The sequence below is a fragment of the Lemur catta genome, chromosome 22 (assembly GCF_020740605.2).
Source record: "Lemur catta isolate mLemCat1 chromosome 22, mLemCat1.pri, whole genome shotgun sequence".
NCBI classification, from domain to species: Eukaryota; Metazoa; Chordata; class Mammalia; order Primates; family Lemuridae; genus Lemur; species Lemur catta.
The window spans coordinates 17,285,367-17,311,076 of NC_059149.1; the positions used below are offsets into that span (position 1 = coordinate 17,285,367).

General features: G+C 32.2%; 1 protein-coding gene across 3 annotated transcripts in view; it reads right to left on the bottom strand.

The window, feature by feature from the left end:
* Positions 1 to 25,710, bottom strand: part of SGCZ (sarcoglycan zeta) — a 229,309-nt gene that overhangs the window by 136,634 nt on the left and 66,965 nt on the right. The gene's annotated exons all lie outside the window — the stretch shown is intronic.

Consider the following 25,710-nt stretch of genomic DNA (forward strand, 5'->3'; position numbering starts at 1 on the left):
AATTTCATTCTCACGTGATAACAATCATCACGCTTAGACTGAGCTGTAAACACCCATTTATCTACATTTATCTAGTGCAATTTACTTTTTTTTAAATCACATAAAACTTCCCCAATGTTCATTTTGTGTAAAACTGTGCTAGAAAATCTTTAGCATTACATAATACTAAAGAAATTGCCTAATAAATGCTAAGAAAATGTCCATTCTTATGAAGTATGAAACTTAATGTAATCACAACATATCCTATTAAAAGGAGACTGTATTTTAGACTACCTGAGCATTTATGAGCATTTGGAGAAGTGGAAGAGAAAGAAGGTGATTCAAATAATCTTAGAATTTCTTTTTATACTCAGAAATAATGATAAATGATTAAAATGACATTTAGATTTTTAAATTAGGTGAGGAAATTCAGACTTTAGGTTGTCATTTCAAATTAGATGTTTTATGATTTTTCTTTAAGAGTCAGAAAGGATCTTTCGTCTTTGGCACCATTGAAAATTCACGAGGATATTTGACTGTGATTATAAAAGGAAACAGATTCTCAGCATAGTTCTTTCCCTAAGGCTGCTGACATCCATGCCACTTGTGTTCCTATTTGCTCTTAGATCCATGCCTGGATTTTACCCTGCTCTGATCTAATCTTAAGGAGCTGAAACCTGAAAACTACATTGTCTAGGTTTCAATTCCCACCCGTTTCCAGCTAGTTCTGGCCAATGGAAGGCACTGACGTGAGACTGGGGAGCAAGAGGAAAGGAAAAGTGAGTGTATTTGCTGCTGCTTCTCAGTCCATATGGCTCTTCTGGCAGTGGCTTTAAATAAGCCTCTGGCTGCAGATCTGGCCAGGGCGCCTGTTCTTCATGATTGACAGTCCTTTACCAAGTTCACCATGGTAAATTTCCTCTGCTGAAATACATGACACCAATTCCGTTTTTTTTACTGGAGGCCAATGGATAAAATGTAGTTTAGCGGAATAGGTAAGCTTTTTAAGTTATTTCACTATTTTAAGGCTATGATGTGAGTGATTTTTCCTTTATATCGCCTCCTCACTATTATTTTTCTCATGCATATTCCATTAGGATTTAAACTAAAATGCACTCAGAAAATTCAATACCATCAGATGAAGAAAAAAGTTTCTTCTTGACTCATGAATTGTTTTTATTATACCTTAATGAGCACATCATTGGTTATTTAAGTGACATAGTCTCCTCAACAGGATATTAAATGTGGCAGACAGACCAATCTGCTTCTAATACAGCCTTATGTCAAGGATCACCTTGCCTACATTGTGGCTGATTTGTACATTTAAAAAACAGATGAAGTATAGAATTAAATGTGATGGTAACGCTGAAATAATTCTGCTCTGAGATTCTGATTATGTGACCACATCAAAGCCTTAAAATTACTGATTTTCAATCATTCAATTTTCAACTATATTTTACTGCACAGCTGTGATGTATGTCAGGTAATTTGTTACTTAAAATAGTAAAATATTAAAGTTGGCCTACATGTTGTTTTTAAATACATTAGAATATTTCAGTATTAATATTAGAATAATATCCTAATCTCTTGTGTTTCAGTAAGGTTTTTCTTTTCTATGGGAGTTAAGCAGGTATTTTTTAATGGGGATGGCAAGCAAGTTTGCATTGAGCAACCTAGTTAGCTCACCATTGTCATAGTTATTTACTTTCATGTGAATGGCTGTTTGTTAAGTCATGGCAAATTACCTATCAGATATATGCATCATCTCATCTCCTACAAACCTACCCCTTGCTAAATAAGCTACAGCTTCCTCATCTTCCTTGTGCTTTTTGAACGTATCAAGGTTATGCCCTCTGTAGATCAAGTTTTACCTCAATCTCGGTACTTCTCTCTGCCTGTATGTCTTTGCAAAACTGGTTCTTTCTTCCAAAGTAGGACTCGGTTCTCCATCTCACAGATGCCTCCTTGATCACCCAATCTGAATTGAATCCCCCTTTCATCCCATGCCAGTCACTCTCTTAGCAAGTTTTTTTTCTTTCATTTTTTGCCCATAGCACAGATTACTAAAATTACTTACCAGTACCTGGAATATAGCGGGCACTGAAAAAACAAATTGTTGAATGAATGTGACCTATAAGATGAACATAAATAAGACCATCTCTATATGCTATGTATATATGTAACATTTCTTAATCATTTACCATAACAAATTGAAAAACTAAACTTTTAACATATTGTCTGTCATATTATAGAGATAATAACATCAAGATTCAGAAAATTTAAGATGGCTGCCTAACATTATCCAGCTACATACAGTGGTGAATTCAGGATTAGGACAAGTTCTCCATATAACTAGTTTCATGTCTCCACCTATCATATAACATCTCTTTTAAGTGTCAAAAATATTAATTAACATTAGATTATAAATATAAATCAAAGAGGCATTATATCACTATATCACAACATGGGTATATTATATTAATATATAAAATGTGATTCCCACATATTTATATGCTAATTCTCCTAATCAGATAAAATATTGTTTCAACGTCAAAAACGGAGAAAGATTCTCATCAAGAATGAGAAAATGTCCACTTGTTTCTGAAAAATCATTCTGAAAAGTTCTAGCTGGTGCATTTTTTCCCCTTGCATATGTTTCCCTAGATCAAGCAGAGACTTTCAAAATGGTGACCCTGTCCATTCTTTCCAAAGTAGTTCTCAAAGCACCTAAATACACTTGAAAGTAGTCACTGAATTCTGATTGTTGAGAAAGAAGGAGCCGTTAATTTTGTGTTCTCAGTTTTCTCATATTTATTTTGTTTTAAATGAAGGTGTCAAAGCAGACATCAGGTGGAAGGATAGTTATTTACAGACAGAATGGTGATATGCATAAATGAGGGGAAAAGAAATGAAGACTGAATTTTAGGGATTGATTTTAATGAATGAAAATTCATTTCGTTTTGACATTTTCCAACTACTTCCTCTACTTCAATAGCCCATGTGGGATAGAGACACAACATAAAAAAAAATATAAGAAGTAGAAATTGAGAAAAACAATTTAGGGTCTATTCAGACATCATGGAATGAGGGAAACTATGAAAGGCAAATCATCACAATGGAGGGACACAAATGGAACTCTTGAATTTGCTGCTTTGGTACTTGTAACATCAGCTATATAGACTGTTTAATCAAATTTATGACCTCAGAATCTATTCAAACAAAAGCAGCTGTTTCCAGATATGTCTTAATGTCCTAAATAGCACCACCGGACCCTTGGGAGCTGTTTTCTACACATTTTTCCCATGGCTCCCAGTCTCAATGTCCAATCCATCACTAAATAGATCTTTAGTCTTAACACTTTCCATTCCCCTGCCACACACCCTTTACCAGGTTGTCAACATCTCTCCCCTGAACACCTGCACACACCTTCTCTCTCATTCCTACACTTCCAAATTTACTTCTCTTCAATTCTTTTTCACAGTGGCCTGAGTGACTATTTCTATACAAATCAGTTTATATCACTTCCCTATTAAAACCCCTCAGTAACTTCACATTGCATTTAGATGGTACCAAAGTTTCATAATACCAGACTTACAACTCTCACCTCATTAGTCCTCCATGGCACCTTGTTTATTAGACTCCAGTATTCTTGTTTTACTTGAAATTTCCATACTCCTGTCTGCTTGAGGATCTTTATTCTTCCTCTCAGTGTTTGGCTGACTAATATTTTTCAGATTTCAGATTAAATATTTCACAATTGAGACTTTCCCTGACCCCTATTCAAAATCATTCTTACTTTTAATCTCTTTTATAAACATTTTATATTACTTCATACAAGATAACATATTTTTAATTATATAATTTTGTGTACATTTTATTTTAATGTTTCTCTTATTAACTAGGTTTTCAACCCCAGGATTATTTTCGTTTTAGGGGAAAAAAAAAAAAAAACAGAACTCAGTGCTTGGCTTATGCTAGATTCTCAGTAAGTGAATAAATTAAGTTATCAAATTGATGATTACAGATATGACAGTAAAAAGCAACTAGTCACTCATTCAAATAACCGACATATATTTATTTAGCATTTATTTATACCAGAAAATATACATAAGCGCTTATAATATAAAGCCTTAAAATAGTGACTCTCAAATTATACTTCCTCCTGGAGATTTTCTCATGTGGCTATATAAGAGAATAGGACCTCTTATTCTCTCTCAATCTGAGTAGCTATAAATGAGACTAGAAGAACCTTATATATACATAGTTTGGAGATGAATATTAGCCATATCATTAAGTATTTCTATATCCTCTGTTTTGTTATTTTTATTATTAATTAATTTATTTATTTTAGAGACACCATCTCACTTTATTGCCCAGGCTGGAGTGCAGTAGCCTGATCATTGCTCACTGTAACCTCAACCCCTGGACTCAAACAATCCTCCCACCTTAGCCTCCCAAGTAGGTGGGACTACAGGTACACGCCACCACATTTGGCTAAGTTTTTAAAAATTTTTGTAGAGCTGGGTCACTCTATGTTGCTTAGGCTAGTCTCAAACTCCTGGCTTCAAGTGATCATTCCACCTCAACCTCCCAAAGTGCAGGGATTGTGGCTGTGAGCCACTGCACCTGGCCGATAGCCTGTTGGGGTCAGAACTAGAGACAGGGAGAACTGTCTAACTTTTATTTTGTACAAACATGCCAGATCCAAAAATTTGTATTAATTATATTAATAAAATATTTGTTATTTAAGACACTCCTGCTCTCATATGTCAGTAAAAGGAGTTAAAGTTAACCATCATATTTCTGAATACACTAATGATTACTTGTTGAGAACTTTGATTCCATCCATCTTTTAGTCTTACATAAATGATATATATTAATGTGCATATATTACAGCATATAGGAAGATATACACTGATTTGCAAAGCAGATTACCAGTATGAAAATATTGCTTTGCCATTTCCAGATATGAACAATTATTTACACACATAATAAATATGATACAATGTATGGGAGGAAAAAAACTCTTTGAAAGTGAGCTCTCACTGGAGATAAACAAGAGTAAAATCAAGGAAGTAACGAGAAGATATCTGCTTTGATATCCAGGTTTTGAATATATCAGTTTTATAACTCTGAAAGGTCAAACTACTATGTGTACAAAAAGATAACAAAGGATAAGAAAAGACTGATTTTCAATGACTCAAATGGATCTCCAGCTAGAATTGTAATGTATAAACATTCACATAAGCACAAAATTCTATTCTAGGACCATAACACGGGTATTCTGTATAATTCTAAGTTAATATTTTTTTAAATAGGAATTTTCAGAGTCTGAATTAAAACGTGCATTGCAAGCACACTTCTTTTCAAACTGAACACTTCTATGTCTAAGGGAAATGTTAAAAAAATAGAAATCTTTAGTTTGTTAATTGAAACCGAATATTAGGGCTGACTTTTTCTTGTTTTTCCTTTTTTTTAAAGAAATTTCAATAGCAATTTTAAAAACAAAAATATTAACAAAGTTCCTGAGTTCTTCAAAATAAATATGCTTCTAGATAGAAATATGTTAAAAAGTTAAAGAATATTTAGATTTTAAACCACTATATTGTACAATTAAATTAATGTGATTATTGAGCCAACTAATGTGTTTTTTTCTATTCTTCAGTTTTATTTTTCAAATTAAATATATATTTAATTAATATTTATTAAAAGACCGTAAGTATGTTCTACCCTAGCAATAACCTTGCAACTCTTACATAGCTTGAAGGGATTCTCCTTTAGACATTCTATTTGTGCTTTTAAAAAGAAAACTTGAAAGATTTTGCATAAATGTTGAGATAGAAACCATTATTTCTGGCCATACGATATATAAAATATATTAGTATATAAAGTACATTAGAATTACTTAGAGAAATTCTTAAGGTCATGTCTACTTCAGTTTAGAAAATGCTTGGTTCATTACATATAATGTCTAATTATGCTGAAACCAAGAACAGACATAACCACAAGGAGATTGAGGGTGTGATGCTTCACTGTACTGCCTATAGTACATAAAGTGCAAGCTGACATAAGTGCAATTATATTAAATATATTTCTAAATTACCCCCCAAACTCTAAGCTTCCTAAAGGCATGAGACATATTTGTTATTGTAGACTATCATATAGCCACCACCTAATAAAACATCCAGCACATGGTTAATCCTCGTTAAATATTTCCTTCATGTATACCTATTATTTTAATATTAGCATGCTATATTTCCACGATTATATATGATGACATTCAATATCACTTATTAAGGAAACACATTTCTGTGTTTCATTTAATTCAACACACTCTTAAAAGTGTGCTCTCTTTCCAGTACATGCAAACACTTCCAAACATCCCCATGTCATGGAAGAGAGGGAGAACCAGGAAGTATTTCCATCATATAATACCTCAGAAGGAAAGCTGAAGGCAGCTGACAGGAGGGAGACACACACAAGGGAAGAAAACACTGAGTAAGAGTGTCCTGCACTCTCCTCAAAGGCAAGGACCTGCATCTCCTGTTGAAAACTATGTGAACATCCTTCCCACCAAACCAGTGTTGAGCTTAGAATTGACGTAAAATACCAATTGTCAGAAAAAAAACAATGTGTGTTGTATGACATTACCAAATTCTAATCCACAATGAGGAATAGTAATGAAAAGATGACTATGGTCTTTCGTCTCCCAGACAAATTGGACTCAGATTCTAACTTTGTGATATTAGAAAAAAACAAGATTCAGTTTCTTCTTCTGTAGAAAAAACATACAATAGTTAAGACTCTGAGGTATTTTTGTAAGGGTTACAGAAAATATATGTAAACCATGTAGTAAAAAGTCTGGCACATAGTTTGTAACCAGTAAACAGCAGCAATTATAATTATGTGTGTTTCCCTTTGGATCGCTGGTTATGTGTACATGTGAATGTCTAATTCATATGGATGCAAAAATGTGGTGAAATATTCAAATGAATTGCATTTCCAATTTAAATAGATAATCTGGGCATAAATGCTGCCAGGTCTTGCCTTTTGCAGCTGTTCTGTTTAAATAATTCACGTAGTCATCAGGTAAAAACACATACTCTGCATTAACTTTAAAGAACTGCACAACAGTGTGCATCTTAATGAGTAACCTAACCTTTTACTCTGCCTCATTTTCTTGAGCTATTTATTTTAATCAGAAATTACAGCTAACTGTGGTGGAAATCTCTTACAAGGGCCAAGGTATTTCAATACACACTTATGCTGCATATTATTAATTAAAATTTCACTAATAATGTACATGTTACAAGATATAAAAATTTTCAGTAGCAACTATAAGGATGACATAACTTAAAATAACATAAAATAGTTGAATTTCAAGAGTATTTGACATTCTGCAACTTGATAGATATGGACTACAAATAAAAGACTTTATGATGTGAATTATTTAGGTGAGTAGCATTTAGTCAGATGCATTATGTGAGATAAGTAAAACCATAACAAATAAATAACACTTATAACTTATATGTAAAGCTGTTACTATAAACTATAAAAGTCAGACTTTGCTCCAGAATTTTAAGATTAAAAATTTTAAGAAATGTTATGTTTTGCATAAAGATAAAGGCATTAAAATTTTGACCAAATTTTTATCATTAAGTTTTAATTTTATTATTCTTATCAATACCTTGCCTCAAAATAAGGTAGCATGAGACAATATCAACAACTAGAGCAGCAACATAGTAAGACAAAAATAGATTTTATGATATTGCTTTGGTGATCTCTTAGTTAATATTTCAATTACTTTAATCCACAAAAGGTGCAGCTTATTTGAAGGAAGTTCAGAACAAATTTTGTGTAGGCAAGATTAGTTCATCTTTCATACCTCAAAGACCACCTTATTTTTAAGCTTATTTATATTTAGTACTCTGTTCACTAAGTTCAAATATATGTTGCTTTTATTTCTTTCTTCTGTCTTTGGAAAAAAAAGGATTCTTCCCTATTTTCTTTTAAGATTCCTATCATAAGTGAATTGTCATAATAGATCCTGTACAATAATAATAATCTTGTATAAGCTAAATGGAAGTTTCAGGAAAACAGTAAAATATTTTAGATCACTGGATGACATTATGTTAGCATTACAGGTGAAGTAGTTTTCTAATCTATGCTGACGATGTTGATTATTTAGAATTAACTCAGTTTTAGGCCAGGCATGGTGGCTCACACCTGTAATCCGAGCACTCTGGGAGGCCAAGGCGGGTGGATCGCTCGAGGTCAGGAGTTTGAGACCAGCCTGAGCAAGAGCAAGACCCCATCTCTACTAAAAATAGAAAGAAATTATCTGGCCAACTAAAAATATACATAGAAAAAATTAGCTGGGCATGGTGGCGCATGCCTGTAGACCCAGCTACTTGGGAGGCTGATGCGGTAGGATCGCTTAAGCCCAGGAGTTTGAGGTTGCTGTGAGCTAGGCTGACGCCACGGCACTCACTTTAGCCTGGGCAACAAAGTGAGACTCTGTCTGAAAAAAAAAAAAAAGAATTAACTCAGTTTTTAAATTGCTAAGCATCCTAAAGATAAGACCCGTTATACCTCTTTGTCTATCGCCTTTATTCTAGAACACTAAAATTATATTTCCTTTGTACATACCTGCTTAATTGTCATCTGTAATTCTATATTATAAGAACACACCCATGTACTAACCAAGAATGTGTTTTATAAATCTATTCATACATATATCCTTTAGACAGAACATAAATCCTAAGAGAACAGAGTCTTTGCTTTGGTCTATTTGTTCTCTGATATAGCTAGACTTCTAAAACTTTGTAAGTTTACGATAAAAATATATTAAATAAACACATCTCTGAAGTGACACTGATTCAGTCTCCTGTTGGTCTATAGATTATTAATCTAGATTTTTTTTCTAATTCACATCCCATGAAAATAAATTAACATTATTTGAATTTATACCTTTCACAAAGTTGGGATCCATGATACCAGTTTTAATATCAGATAAATGTTTGCAATCTTAGCTATATAGTTGAACTTGCACATAAATTTTGGGAGAATAAAAACAAAGGAAAAAAGAAAAAAGAAAGTAGCAAAACTAAATTAATCTCTTAAACCAAAAATTAATTTTACTTCCCTAACCTATTATCAGCTGTTTATCTCTCTGTTATTTAGAGATGCCATGTATTTGTGATACTATGACCCCCATGCCCTTAAATTGGTGCCTCTCACATTTGAGAATGCCTAATAACTCCATGGAGAATTCAAGGTGGATTCCCAGCCTGAGATTCTGACTATGTAAATATCAGGTTGGAGTCTGAGGGATTTTAACTATTATGCTTTGGAATCTGCCTAAGATGAATTCAGGCAAATAAAAAGGCCATCACTATTTCATCCATCATATAAAAAACTTATAAACCACCTCAAAGTATTATGAAGTCATGGAATTTAAAAAGGATTTAGTTTAAAGACAGCAGAGAAAATATGTGATATAACACCTCCAACCAATGCTATAGGCACAAGCACAAATCATAATTATTCTACTATAATCACATAACAATGAGTTGGGCAATCATGATTCAAATGTTTTGTACCAAAAGGCACTTTTGGAAATGATGGAAATGCCTTCCAGTCAATATGTGCAGAGGTTGGTAAATGAAGACATATGTAAGTATTTGAAACATTTAATAACAATCATTACTATAAAATACCATGAAATTATAATCATAAATTTGAAATTGGAAGTTTTAATGTAATTGACAACCTACTTTGAGATTTTGTTTCTAGAAATGCTGATTAAAGCAGATACTTAAAATTACTAATGCACTTCAAGAAAATCACTGTTATTCATTTCTTAGCTCATTTAATAATATTTTGGAAAATTGTGCTTAATGGGGTGCTTGAAGATTTTACAAAATTATCCTGCTACTTCTATCATTTTTTATTAATAGAAAAGTGTTATTACAATGCCCTGAAGTAGGACTTTTCAATAATTTCAATAAATTTCAAAGAAATACCACTTGATTCATTGGGTCCTTTGATATTAATGAAAAAGAGAATATTAAATAATGCTTCACAAGAGTTCATGATTCATTTAAATATAAATACGTGTTTTCAATCATATGTTCCAAAATTACATTATAATAGGTGTCTCCAAATTAATAAAAACATTCCATTTATTATAACAGAATATGAGTACTTTCAGAAATAAACATGAATATTTTAGACATTTTCTCACTATCAAATTATATGGAAAAGTGACTAAGAAATAAGTTTGAGCCAATAAGGTAACTCATTTTCAAAAATGGAAAGAGTTTGAATGATGAATGTATATTTTAACAAAGAATTAAACTGCCATTGTTCCTGAAAATAGCAGAGATGAAACAGAGCATCAAGTCAGAAAAATGTGCATGTCATCATAGAAATCATGTCGTTCTTCTAAATAAGAAAATGACTGTAAATAAAGTATTTGACATCTTCCATGGAATTTTAGTTCCTTTCAATCAGATCCATGTTTAGCACTTTTGAATAGTCCCTTAACAAAAAAGTGAATTTACTAAGGGTATATTTTGTTTGTTTAGATATTTCCTGGAAGGACTGGCTGAGGACACATCTTGAAATTTAAAAAAAGGCTCAGATAAACCACTTACAATTTTTAACAGAAATGAAAATGTGCATGAAATGTGCTCACACTACACTGTACAGATTCTCTGTGGATTGAGTGAATATAACCTCACCAGTGTGGTCAAAGGACTTGGAACTGTCCTGGTTGGCACACACTATATCCTTCTCTGACCTGCTTCAATATAAGAAAACTTAATCATTATAATCAATAATCACTCCTTTGTATTAATGGGAGCATGCTTATTTATTTTATAGTTTCTAAAAAACTTTTGATTATGCTATTTAATTTCATCACCAACAAGAGCCTGTGAGTTCATGAGGGCAATTTCTGTTAATATTCTAATACTATTTGAGGAGAGTACATAGCATGTCTAGAAAATAAGAAGAGAGTGAGCAGAGGAGTTATCTTTAGACCAGATCTTCTGATAAACACACACACACACACACACACACACACACACACACACACTCTTTCATACCAAAATGGAGAAACAAATTATTTCCAGAAGGGCTCTTTTAAGACAGATATTTCCTATGAGAAGTAACATATCTAGAAACTGAATTACAGATGAAAGTGATAAAGTTGAGCAACTGCTGTCCCATCCCAGAGACAAAAGTGATACGGTACTTCCTGTTTAATGTTTTATGTCAATGTAGAATTTCCATATTCTGAATAAATAATCTCATTATATTAGGAGAAAAAGCAAGAACATAGTAAAGACATGTTCTGGAGAATGGGTGGGTACTCAAAATTATCCAGAGCCCACAACTGCACCCATGAAAAGTTGCCTTCATAGGGAGTCTGAGCAGACAGGCAACAGGATGAGAAATATTAAGGAAATGTTGAGAAAAATGGGGTACAAAAGTAAAATCTCACTTGTTCTTATAATTTTACCCACAGATATCAGTCAAAAATGGTAAATTATAAGTAGATACTAATGACCTCTTTACTTGGATTCAAATGTAAAATTCCCTGTTTTTATGTTATAAAAGAAATAGTTTACTATAGGAAAAAATTGGCAGCATATCTGGCCAATTTATCAGCTTGCAGGCCACATGGATACCATTTAGTCTGGGCCTCAATTTCTTCTTCTGTAAATTGAAGAAAAAATAGTTTATTGAAGATTAAATAGAATAATGGATATAAACATGCTTACTAAATTCTGTAAGCCTATGCATGGAATATTATTATGAGGAAACAAATAGCATTTGGATGACACAGTTTTCATGCCACCAAGACCCAACATAAGTGAGAGTTATGGAAAGAGTATGGGGGTTAAGTTGTTATTTCTGATATTTCTTCCCAGAATCAAGCTGGTGGCTTGAAATTCCTGAAGAAGATAATGAGGCTGAGGAAGACATATGGAGAGATGTTTTTCCATGTTCAACCTGTTTCTCAGCTCCTATTCTAATAGCTCAGTCTTAGAGATCTCTGACAGATGAAACTGAGGGTAGCTGAAAAGATAATTCTAATGTATAAGAAGTTTGATACTGTCCTAAGGGATCGTTGACTAAGTTCTAAGTGCAACTGGCAAATCTAGTCCAAAGTGGAACACACAGTCAATTTCTTCCTTCAGTAGTTCTAGGCAGTGAGACATATATCCTTTTCTTTATACAGATTTTAAATGGCTAAAGTTTGACTTTCTCTAGTGCTTAGGATACCAGATTTATAACTTGGTATTTTTTATTCATCAATTACAGATGAGATTACTCTTATAACCCACTCTTCCCCTCCTCAACTATTTCTTCAATGATCATTACTTTTGTTGATTTATTGACTATCAATTTTGAAAAGAAATACATAGGTATCTGAGGATTGTTCTATCAGCTGTAATAATTATCTCTTTTTCTCCTCCCTCTCTCAATTTCACCACCCACATTTTACCAGCTACATCTTTAGTGCATTGTCAAGATCATTAACATCTACATTTTTTCCATAACCATAAGAAAGATGTGTGTTCTTTGTGGACAGGCTGGCAGAAAAAGTTGGAAACAATGAAGATAAATTACATTATTAAAATATATAAACTTTGTTTAATATTAAGTACAGTGTGCTAGAATATATTCTTCTTTATTATTTCAATGCCAATTTTCCTGGGCCACTTGAAGGGAAATGTTTCTTGCATGAGAGGCCATGACTTTTTTCTTTTATTAATAATACATTCAAGTAATTACTTAAAATTATGCACTACTTTTGATTGTTCAGACAACAACTATTAGTCTTAGTGGTGTTTTTTTTTTTTAATTTTCAACTGGCATTTTATTTGTATTCATCTTTTTTTTTTTTTAATTTCAGCTCTTCATGGGGGTACAAAAGCTCAGGTTATATACGTTGTCCATGTCCCGCCCATTCCCCTGAGTCAGAGTATTTGTATTCATCTTATCATAAATTCAAATATTTCCATCATGTATGTCATATACTTTGTTGAAGAAGTGTATTTTTCCTCCTAGACCTGAAAATGTTTTCTCTGAGTATGGATCCTTTTGTATCAGTTGCTTTATAAGTTATGTCTGCCATGTTCTAGGCACTTTTCCAGGTGGTATGACTTCAGCAGTCATTACAGACACATGCCCTTTTTTTATTGGGTTTTATTCTGAGGTTGGGTATTGGGGAAGGAATTTTACATATTAAGAAAAGCAGCTTAAGGGGGTATATACCACTAAGACATTTGTCATCACATTATAAGTATGCTATCATGATTCTGGCTATTAGGAGTTCTTTCTAATGGTTGGAAAACTAAGGGTTAACGCTTAACAACTGTAAAGAATAAAAATTTAGTTGGATATAATGAGTTTCTTCTTGAAGTATTAGCCCTAAGAGTTAAAAACTATTCAAGAAAGGTAAATCTTTAGAGATAATCAAAAAACAGAAATAGCTTGAGAGAGGAACAGAGAACTTCCTGTAGTATGATTATATTAATCTTGCTATTAGGAAGCATTTATACCTTTATCAAAAACTGCTTTTACAGAAATACAATTATTTTTATCACTTTTTTGCTTATGAAATGGTTTGTCTCATCTACGGCCATACCACCCTGTTAATGATCAACAAGATAAATACAGCAACTGAGACTAAATATTTAAATACTTTTATAGAAATATGAATTTGCCATAAGAAATTTATTGTATTTTACAGAACTAGTGATCTAAAAGGGAATGAAAATAGAAAAACAAACAAACAAAAAAACAATGAAATGCATCCTTCACAGATGGTTTGGATAGCCAACCATTGCTGCTATATAGAGTCAAGAACATATTAAAATTGGATAAAATTAATCAAATTTTTGTGGAGATTCAAAATATTTTAATCCAAAATCTATCAGGAAGACATCATTGGAGGTACCAAAAGCACATTTCATAACTGCAGATTGGAATAAAGTCACATATATCTTAATGTTAACTATCTACTGGCACTTTTAATTAAACTCTATGGCAATGTCACATGTACGTTAATATTAAATATCTGACAACACTTTTGGTTTCAACCACATGGTAGCCTAAGAAGGCCAGGAACAGAATAACAAATATTTTAAAGGTTGAAAAAAGTGTAATAAAATTATTTAATATATTATTGAAATCATAAAACAAAAAGAAAGGATGATCTAAAATGTACCCTAATGAATTCAGGGACTAAAAGAAAATGGACAGCCAGAAGATTGAGCAAGTTAGCTAAAGTGGCAATACACATATCTGAGTTATTAGACCATAATATAATAATAATGATGTGAGTTATGTAACTCATCCTATTCCTCTCATTGCTTTGACTGCTAAGAACTTAAGAAATAACTTCTGATAAGTCTTTCCTCATTTGGAGTTCTGATATAATTTTCTCTACAGCTAATTATCAATTTTTATCCCATATGAGGTTTTTTGTCTCATTGTACTTTTGCTATTAATCTAAGTTATTTCATCACCTTTGTGAACCTAGTCAGCAACAAACCCGATATTTTCAATCATTTGTTTTCTTCCTTGCTTAAGTGCTATAGAAATTGCATATTTTAGTTATTTCTTAATTTAGTGGCAGCGATAACGTTTGATGAAAACCAACTCCCAATTGCCCACTTCTATATTACCCCCATTTACAAGAAATTAAGGTAAATTTGCTTTTGAGTAATGTGTGCCCAATTTCCATTTCTGTTAAACTTCCACTTTAGGCTTATTCAGTAGGTGTTGTTATAAATTTAGTGGAACTAAGAATAGTGCATATTGAATTTATTGACCTGAAAGTCCAACCTTTATGCTGAAATGACTAGCGTTTGTTTCCATAGTGATAGAAAGCATGTACCTTTCTCATCCCCAATATGATTACAGAACAATGGTTTATTTTCTGCTTCACAATTCGTTGGGCTGAGCACTAAATGTGATTTATTGGAAGTATATTTTCTTCATTTGCTGTTAACAATCCTTTCCAGTATCTCCACTGTACAGACTATATTAATCTTATTCTATTTTATTGCATTTTCTCTCTATAATATAATCCAGCCTGTTAAACTGCATTGAATGGTTTATGATTCTGGACCCCTAATAATTCTACCTGGTTTTCTACCCTATATTATCCACTAATTTGAGTCTCCCATTCTCTCAGCCTTTTTATTTTTTTTTATTTTCATAATTCTTGCAAAGAGGAACAAAATAAAAGAAAAAATCTTTACAACAACACTTTATACTAATATTATACTTTAGCTCAAAAAAGCTAGTAACCATCACTAATTATTGCTATTCAAAATACCCGATTTCTATTTACAACAAAATCTTTGCTTATACCTCAACTGTTATTATCTCAGCTTTGGTGTTGGTGGTTATTCCATTTTTTCTTTTCTCTATTATGGTTTTATTGTAGTTCAGTACTGCATTCTGTATTTGTTATCTGTTCTTTAGGAGCTCTAAAATTTTCTTTAACATTTTTCTTATTATCTTTAATATATTCCTTTTTTCTTCCTTCAATTGCATGACAGATTTCAAAATGATCCTCCACTCTAAAGTACTGACCTCAGAAACTTGTTTGCACAACACAGAAAGGTCAGGCCCCGCTCAGCAGAGAAAACACATGTGACTGGCACATCAAACAATTACAAGTGCAAACTTCCTCCCAAGGCCCTAGTTAGAGTAGGTTTGTTCAAGGCAATTAAAGTATCATTTCTTCCCCACTGAATATGTTTCTTTCCTCTTTTTTCTTTGTTAAAATATTTTGAGCATTTTATTGTAACACTATTAGAAAGACTAGTTGCTTTATATTTGTATGCAGTTCTTCCCAGACTTAATGAGATGGCCCCTAGATGTTCATGATCATTTTTTCCACTTTATAATATGTCTTTAGAGATTGATTACACTATCTCAAAACATATTTGTATAGTACTTTAACACTGTTGGAATAAATGTGCCCTAAAATTAATAAGATGATTTTATTCTACATTATTCTGAAATGTGATTTTTTAAATTCTTTCCCAATTAAGTTAACCAAAAATATCTCTCAACAAAATGCAAGAAGATTATCTCAGAACTCTTTCATATGACCAGTTTAACATTCTTGTATAGGAAATTGCATCATAAACACCAAAAAGGCTGCTATCTATTGATCCCATGCTTCCTTTTCTTTCTTGCCATACTACTTCAGGTCAGTATTAATTCACACTGTCTTTTTAAATTACTTTACTTACTCTGTTCTGTCTTCTTCCTCATCCTTCTATAAAACTATACAAGGAGATTTGTACCATATTCTAAAATTTTACTACAATTCCTCATATCAGAAGTGTCACTGTTTTTCTAAAACGCATGACATAGTCACTGAATCAATTCATGCATATAACTGGTCTTGGGATCCCAGAGCAAATGCAATGTTGTAATATCAGTCACAACTCCAAGATATTCTTATTCCAGTGTCCAGAGTTTAAGAGTTTAAATTCTTGGACATGTCATATCTACCTAAGTCATCTGTATAATATCATACAAGGACACAATTAACCTGTAGTGGAATGCCCAGAGAGATATGACATCTGGTCAAACAGGACCATGGACTTGCTCTACCCTTTTCAAACTTCAAAAAGAAAAAGACCCCTATATTAGAATATAAATATAAGCCCTAACAGTATGGATTGTTGTCTATTTTGTGTACTCACGTATTCCAAGAGTCCAGATTAGGGCTTGATACACAGTAGCAGTCAATAAAATATATGTTAAATTTAAAATTCTAAACGAAAAGTAGGTTATTTAAAAAAGAAAATAACCATCTTGAATTCAGAATACTACAATGAAACATTTTAAGAATGCTGGTAGAAGGAGCATGGGCCAAGTATTTTTTAAACAAAGAAAATTTTAGTCATGTTTTAATACAGCTAAACAAGATTTTGATACTGGCAAACTCTCCAAAATATGCAACTCATATGGACTTTTTAAAAAATTTAATACTGAAACTTCCTTGATATATATAAATGCAAAGGCTTAAAACTCACATGATTTTAATATTAAGTTCATCCAAAATTTCGGGTATAAAGAAACACAAGGCTATCTAAAATCTCTCACGAAATCATCTCAAATATGGAAAAAGTCATAGGAAATTTATGTTCATCAAGAAATACTAAAGTAAAACAAATATTCACAAAAGAACTATTTAAGTTTTAGCAATGAGAACAGTTTGGTTCTTTGAAAATTGGAATCTGTTAGAGTATTTTATGCTGACTATATATAATATTTATACATATATTTTACTAGCATATATATTTAACTTAATGATTTGATAGATAGGACTTGGCTAGGCCATGTGCCTTTCCTTCATGGAAATTGCATTGCAGACAATTTCAGACTACTTAATTTAAACACTGAAAATTTCACTTTCAATTTCAGCTCCAAGTGTGCCAGAGATGCCTCAGGCACTCATTGGTGCATAACAAAGTGAAATTCTCTAATTAGAAAATGTAAAGAAAACTCACATTTACGTTGAGCTATTTTTCTGCATACTATAAAAGATTCCTTGTATAAGAAGAAATGAGTTAAGAAAAGAGGCATAGACTCAGTGAGTTTGCTTAATAAAGAAAGCCTGTGAGAAGAGGTAGATTAGCTAGCATAGTTTTCAGGACCAACCTAGACAAACTCACAAGTACAGAAGTCTTGTCTTTGCTACCCTAGATCTTTTCTAGCTATTAACACCACTAACTTTCACCATTTAATTTTGAAACCATCAGTGTCCATATTTAAACCCTTTCTTTCTTGGCAGTGTCATGAGTTCCAGAATATTGACTACAAACCCTATGCTACTATATTTTCAAAAGATCCTATTAATTAAAAAAATAAAATCATCCATAAACACATGTCTGTAAATAATATTTCATTTTGCATCTCTTAGCCTTTTTTTGTGTCCTTCCTTCCTTCCCTACTTCCATCTTTGCTTCTTTCTTCCCTCTATTTCTCTTTTTTCCTTCTTTTTTCCCTCTTACCTCCCTCCCTCCTTTATTTCCCCCTTTTCCTCCTTCCACCCTTTCTTCTGTGACTTTCTCTTTCCTTCTCTCCCTCCTCCTTCTCTCCCTGCTAAGTACCAAATACATTCAGGTAACTCAGGAATCATTAAAGTATAATAAATGCAAAAGTAGAATAATACAGGATTTATGATAAGACAGAGAGTAGTATGAGTTATCCTTGAGGAAGAGGAGTAATGGAAGCCTTTAAGGGACAAGATGATTCAGATGGATCTTGAGAGAAGCAGTCAGTGGGTCTGTTGATAAAAAATATAGTCAGGAGGGAATTTTTAAAGGCAAATGGATAAGAAATGATGAAGCTCATTACAAAGTTCACAAAAAACTCTGTTCTGGAGTTTAAGGAGAGAAGAGGGCAGGAATTTAAAAAGTGGAAGACACTATGATCAGAGTATGAACAGGCTTCTATACAATGTTAGATACTAAAGCTACCTTTTCTCATTACAATGCAGGCCATCACTGAAAATACTCAAACATTATGGATTAAGAGAGAAAATATATGCAAAGCTTTTAAAGAAGTGATTGACATTCAGTAACACTCTTCATAAAGTTTGGGTGTTCCCAAACTAACAAGAAATTGAATGTCCTATCAAAAGAACTCCATCCTTCCAACCTCATAAAGACAGTTTAATCTATTTTTCTCTATGTGTATATTGAAAAATATACACACATATCCCACATGGTTATCAAAATGTGCATTCTGTATCCAGAACTATTATATTGTTCTGTAATTTATACTTTTTTTTTTTTTTTTGAGACAGAGTCTTGCTTGCCCAGGCTAGAGTGAGTGCCGTGGCGTCAGCCTAGCTCACAGCAACCTCAGACTCCTGGGCTTAAGCAATCCTTCTGCCTCAGCCTCCCAAGTAGCTGGATCTACAGGCATGTACCACCATGCCCGGTTAATTTTTTCTATATATATATTTTAGTTGGTCAGATCATTTCTTTCTATTTTTAGTAGAGACAGGGTCTCGCTCTTGCTCAGGCTGGTCTCAAACTCCTGAGCTCAAACAATCCACCCGCCTCGGCCTCCCAGAGTGCTAGGATTACAGGTGTGAGCCACCGCACCTGGCCTGTAATTTATACTTTTTTACTTAATGGAATATGTTGACATTTTTACATGTCAGTGTGTATTTATATTTGTGTCATTATTTTCACTTATCATTTAATCAATCATCTATTGATGACTTTTTGAATCATTTCCAAATGTTTACTATTTTTGTCAATGCCACAATTGAGTTTTCTAATACTGTAAAAGACACTAACTTTTTCAAACATTTTCTAACTCCTTCTAACATTTATCTTTGCAAATTATGCTGATGATGACAAGAACTGTTTTTCTGGCTGTTGAATAGTTGGCAGGAAAAATGGGCAATTATATAATATTAAGATGTTCTACAATTTAAGTACACATACTGGATAATTCCAATATACTTTCAAAGACTTTCGCATTGCAACTGGGGAAAATACATAAATATTGTTTAAATTTTCATGCCTTTAATCTTGAAATATACTTGCTGTCAATTTGCTGTCATTTTTCATTTTTATATTACATTTTCTATTCTATTATTTATCCTTTTTTTTTTCCCCAGAGATAGAGTTCTAAGTTACTCAGGCTGGTCTCAAATTCCTGGCCTTAAGTGATTCTCCTGCCTTGGCTTCCCACAGTGTTAGGATTACAGGTGTGAGCCACAGTGCCTGGCCTATTTTTATTTTTTTTTATTTGATTTGTAAACACTCTTTATATAGTGACAATATTAGCTAGAGCTTTCTAACCAATGAACTGAGGCTCTTGAGTGTTCTGTAAAAGCACAGGACGCCAATAAATTTATTCATCCATCTTCACAGAGACTGGTTAAAGCCTAAGTCTGTTTCACTGCATGGCCTGTCATCACCAGCCGAGAGTAGCATCTTTTGTTCATGTCAGTTTGACATGTAGTATTATCATTTTCATTTGTGCCATGGTGTGAAAAAAGTTTGAGAAAGGCATCTTGCAAATGTATTGCAAATAGTGTTTTTATTTTCAGATTTAAATTTATTTAGTTTGTGTATAAGATTTTGCTACATGTTTCTTAGCTTTTAGTTACATTTATCATCTTTATCATTTTGATTTAAGAAGTAGTAAAAAGTGAGAGAGGCTATAGTCCTAACTAATAAAATGTCAATGTAAACTACATGAAGAATATGGAAAAAGTAATAATAAAATTAAAAAGATATTGCTAACGGTTACCATTTACTGAAGAAAGTTCAGTGAAATAGGGGAACAAACCACTAAGGGAGCCAAATGAAGAACATAGATTCAGAAAATTTTAAAGCAAATATATACCTAAATATTATTAACACTGAGTGCCATCTAACCTATAAAAGAATTCATGTTTTTATCCTAGTAAGAATGATGATGATTCACCATTTATTCATTCAACAAATGTTCATTGGGTGTGTACTATTTTCCAGGTACTGTTTTGGATTCAAGAGATTCAGCCACGAACAGAAAAGAAGCAAATCACTCTCTGATGAAGTTTAAATTCTAGCAAATGGAGCCATATTATACAAGGCTAACAAATAAAATTTGTGGTACATCAGATGGTAAGAAGTCGTATAAAATAAAATAGGGAGGAGGACTAAGAATACTTGCCAGAGTGTGGAGAGCAAGGGGGTAGTATTTTTAAATATGGTAGTAAGGGAACATTTTTGTCCACCAATTTGGTTAATAGAAGGCAGTTAGTGACCTTCATAAAAGGAATGTATTATGGCTTTGGTAGTACACATCAATGCATATTTACATGTATGCCATAATTGGGTTGAAAAAGTAGAGAGAAAAAAAATAGAGCAAGAAGAAAACACAAGAGTTTTAGTTATGGAAAGGAAAGAAATGAGGACAGAGATTAAAGTGATCATAAGGGTAAAGTTTGGTCGGTTATTTCTGCTTTAGTTTAATTTAGGAAAACTTCAGTATGTCTTTAAGTTGAGGAAAAGAGTCAGAAAATGAATAATTAATGCAAACTGGACTCTAGTTGAAATGTGAGAAGGATAAAGAGCCTTATATTCTCACAGGAGGAAACTGCAGATAATGAAAAGTTTATGTAGAGAAAAGTGGACAAGGTGTTTTACTAAAATAAATGAGTTAGAATGGCAAAAATTGGAAATAATCCTGGAGGGAATGAATGGATGATGAGGAGAATAAAAAAATTGTCTAAGATCAAATAAAAAATGTTTTCAGTTGTCTCTAAGACATTTCAAATTTGTTATCTTTCTTACTGGGAAGTTACTGGAAGGCAGATACTTTACTGTTTGTTTTGGGAACCCTGGCTTAGCAGCACTCTGTTAGCAGCCCTATTCTCTAGCCAATCTAAAAATATTTTATTACTATAAATATCTATCCTGTAGGAAACATATAGTATACTCTAAAGGGTGACTGAAGAAAGCAATGAAAGGACAATTATCAAAAGTATTTCAAAGTTCCTGGAATCAGCAAGATATGGTGAAACTTCAAGGAAGTAATAATAGTGAGAAGGCATTATTTATTCTAACCCTGCGTTACAGCCAAGATGGGAGGTGTGGGCTTGGGTAGAGAAATGCAGTGGTTGTCAAACTGCTGCCTGGAGAGAAGGCAGTGGGACAATAAATAACCTGATATTTTTATCCTCTGTCCTCTGATCTCTTGCCAATGTTTTCATTGGCCAAATTTACTGGAAGCCAATGAGCCAAGGAACTCAGGAGATAAAGTCCACAGTGATTTGCCTCTTAAGGCACAAAGCACAGAGTAGAAAGAAGGAAATCGATCTGGAAGGGCAGAGAATAATATCCAGCACATATTAAAAGTAGTTAAATTTAAATTGTGTGTTCTTTATTCTTACCATTAACTTTTTTTTTTTTGAGTTAGCAATCTTACACAAAATTAATGACAATACATGTAGGATAATCTAGCCCACTGTACTCGAAATGCAGTCCATGGATTCCTGAGGCTTAAGATCCTTTCAAGGAATACATGAGGTAAAACCTTTTTAATGATAGTAAGACCTTATTTATCTCTTAGTTGGGTTGGCATTTTCATGAATGGTGAAAAAGCAATGGTAGCAGTACCTTTGCATGAAACAAGGAACAGTCATCAAAGTGTACTTGTAGCCATTATATTATTCACTGTTATGATCCTGAAAGACGAAAGGTTTGTCTTTAGAATGTCTTTCATGGTAGAGTAGAAGTTATTAATTTCATTAAATCATGACCTCTGATTACACCTGTTTTTAATGACAAATAGGAAGTATGCATAAAGCACTCCGTTGCATATCAAAGTACATTTGCTATTTGGAGATAAAGCACTTACATGATTGAGCTAAGAGCTGACTAGTCTCTTCCTTGATGGAAAACACTTTTTACTTTAAAGAAAAACTGACAAAGTATGATTATTCAGACTTGGGATTTTACTGGATATGTTCTCAAGAAATAAAGTTAGTTTTTTTTCTTTTAATACAACAACTGATAACATTTTTGATGAAGATAAAATTCACACTTTTAAGCAAAAATTAGAATTTTGAAAATCGTTTATCCTTTACCAGGAGCTTAATAGCATTTTTAGTATTTAAAGACTTTTTAAAAGATATTTTTGGTGACACTAGCATGTGATTTTTTTATATTATATAATGAAATCTGTCTGCATTTGGAAGTTCTACATAACTTAGTAAACTGATATTCTCAAAATTATCATTTCATGTAGTTACAAAATCATGCGTGTGGAAAAGATCTGGTTAAAGAGCAAGACAGATCAATGGATTTTAGAAAAGATTCAGTGGCATGACTTCTTATAGCACATTGATAGCTACCTTTAATAAATTACCACTTGTCAAGTTTTTCTGTTGATTCTAAGGATATTCACAATTGCATGAAAACTACTCCTTCTTTTTCCAACTACTTGTCTGTGGGAGGCCAGACTTTCTTCATATACTTCAACCAAAACAATATATTGCAATAGAAGCAGACATGTCTTGTATTAAACCAAACACTAAAGGTATCTGCAAACTGAAAAACAATGACATTCTTCTCAGTAAATATTTTTGAAAATTATATTTTTCATGAAAATATTTGTTAAGTAACTGAATTTTATTGTTAATTTTCGATGCACTAGTAAATGAACAAAATTTTTCTAAGTATCAAGAAATATAATCCACCATAAGCAAAAGCTCTATGAGGTCCTCAATAACATTTAAGAATTTGAAAGAGACCTGAGATCACAATGTTGAGAACTGCTAAACAAATATTTAGACTTCATATAAGATCGTATTGAAACTTTTATTGCTGTTTGCCAATAAATATGTGTCATTGCAATTTCACATTAAGTACATTTTACTAAAAGAATATAGGATTTTTGGCCTTTGGACAATATTGTATGAAGTCATATCAAGGAAATCACTGATGTATTTCACAGAAATGAAGTTAGATGATTACTGATGTCTATTGTAAACAGTTTGACATATAAAATCTAGAACTTATTCAAGTAGATAGCCTACTGGAAAGTTTATGAGCAATATAATTAAGAAGTCATTAAGCCATAAAATATTTTCTCAAATGGTCACACATGACAAATAAACCTTCCCTACTATATAATTTACGAGTATTTTAGAAGCCAACACTGAATAGTTTTCCCAAAGATTGTGAAGGAAAACAATAGTTATTAATTTCAAACCTTAGCATGTCATAACAATAAGATGTATGGAAAGTTTATCCGTGTTTAATCACAAAGACTCAATTCTAGATGAATAAATTCTGGAATGAATCCTGGAATTCTATTATTTTTGTATATTCATAATATTGGAAAATAAGTCAACAGAGTATATTTATCAAAAATCATATTTATTACACACATTTTTCTGAAACAAATATCTTTAGACAACTTTGTCTTAGATTTCATAAATCTGATTTTGTTTTCAGGCTCAAATTATGATAATTATCACTAATTTTTTAAGGAGAAAAAATTAATATTATGCCTTACATAATTTAGGAGGATCTTCAGTAACTCTGGCTTTCTCCATTAGATTCTATTCCAGATTTATATATGCCTGGAGAGACTAAGGAATCAAATATCATGAAAAAGCATAAAAAGTGCTCCTAGAGGGAGTTTGGAAGAAAGGCTGATTTGTAATTCAAGTCATTATTGAATAATTTGGATACATTTTGTATTAAAATGTAAACCATTATTCCATCAGATATTTCAAGAAGCTAAAACAAGAGTTTTTTCAGCAATACTTAAGTTTTTTAAATTAAAGAAATTTCTCTGAAAAATAGCCTAAATTATCACTGCAATACTATATTAATTGATAATTAGAAAACCATGATAATTGTGATCACACCTTAACACTGTATTCTTCATCACAAAGCTCTATTAGCCTGTCATTTGCTCAAAAAAAAACACATTTTTTAATGACAGAGGTGATATTATAATGAACTTCCAAAAGAAGCATTCTCTTTCTCTTTTTAAAACACCTTTATAATCTAAAAATAATTTTTGTAAATCCCCAAAGACAAGAGATAATTACAACGGAGGATCTTTCACAAAGCTTCCTCTGCAAAGGTTTATTATAGATGCTAAGTATTAACCCTGCCTAGTGGCATGATTAGCCTCTTGGAGACACCAAGGATGAAGGGATTTGAATCCCTCCACGGGCTCTGCCTTTAACCACTATATGTTTGTTAAAGGGAACATTTCTTAATAAGAAAATGCATTTGCAAATAAATACTGATTTAGGATTTTTTTGTAAGTCTTTTAGGAGTTTTTGGTTTGGCGTTATTGCTGTCAGTCCCTTAATTTAGGAATATATATGAAAGAAAAAATATATATTCACATGTCTATATTTATATAGTATATAAACATACCAAATATCCTATAGATAGATATATACTCATATATAGACATAATGTGTACATATTTATGTTATACATATACTATATATACTATAAATAATACTATAGATATTTATATCCTGTCATATATATAACATATATATGAACACACACATATATTTAAAAATCCCCTTAAAATATCATTGCTCAAAAGCCTTCTCAATTCTCCATTTTTCAATTCCACTACTTGTAATTTCCATTATCATAGAAAATTGATAATTACTGATTATAGGTGACAGAATTTCTTTCTTACAGACTTACATTGAAGCCATCATTTTTATTACAGTCATTTTATTTTTAGTAAATCCTAGTAAATCTGGAGAATAAAACCTGGAGAAAATACTTTTAATGAAAAAACTCATATATCAGCTTTCATGCCTTGAATTTCCAAAGATTGAAAAAACGTAAACTCTAACTACACATACATTATTTTAGGAAGAATTTTTTAAAGCTTTTATTATACATAGATTTTAGCAATATTTCTTATAAACACAATACATGCTTTTAAGGCAAAAAAGTCTCTGATTTAAGGAAAATAAAGCAAAAGGACCAACACCACTCAACTTATCTTCTCATATATAACTTATCTTCAATTCAATAGGACCTATTCACAAAGAAACCACTTAAAAATAAGAAAACTAATCTGACTTAAATCACTGCTTCATATTAATTTGAATTTAAACCTCTTGATTTATTATTAAAATCTGGGTCATCATTATTATAAAGAAGTCAGTTCTCCCAG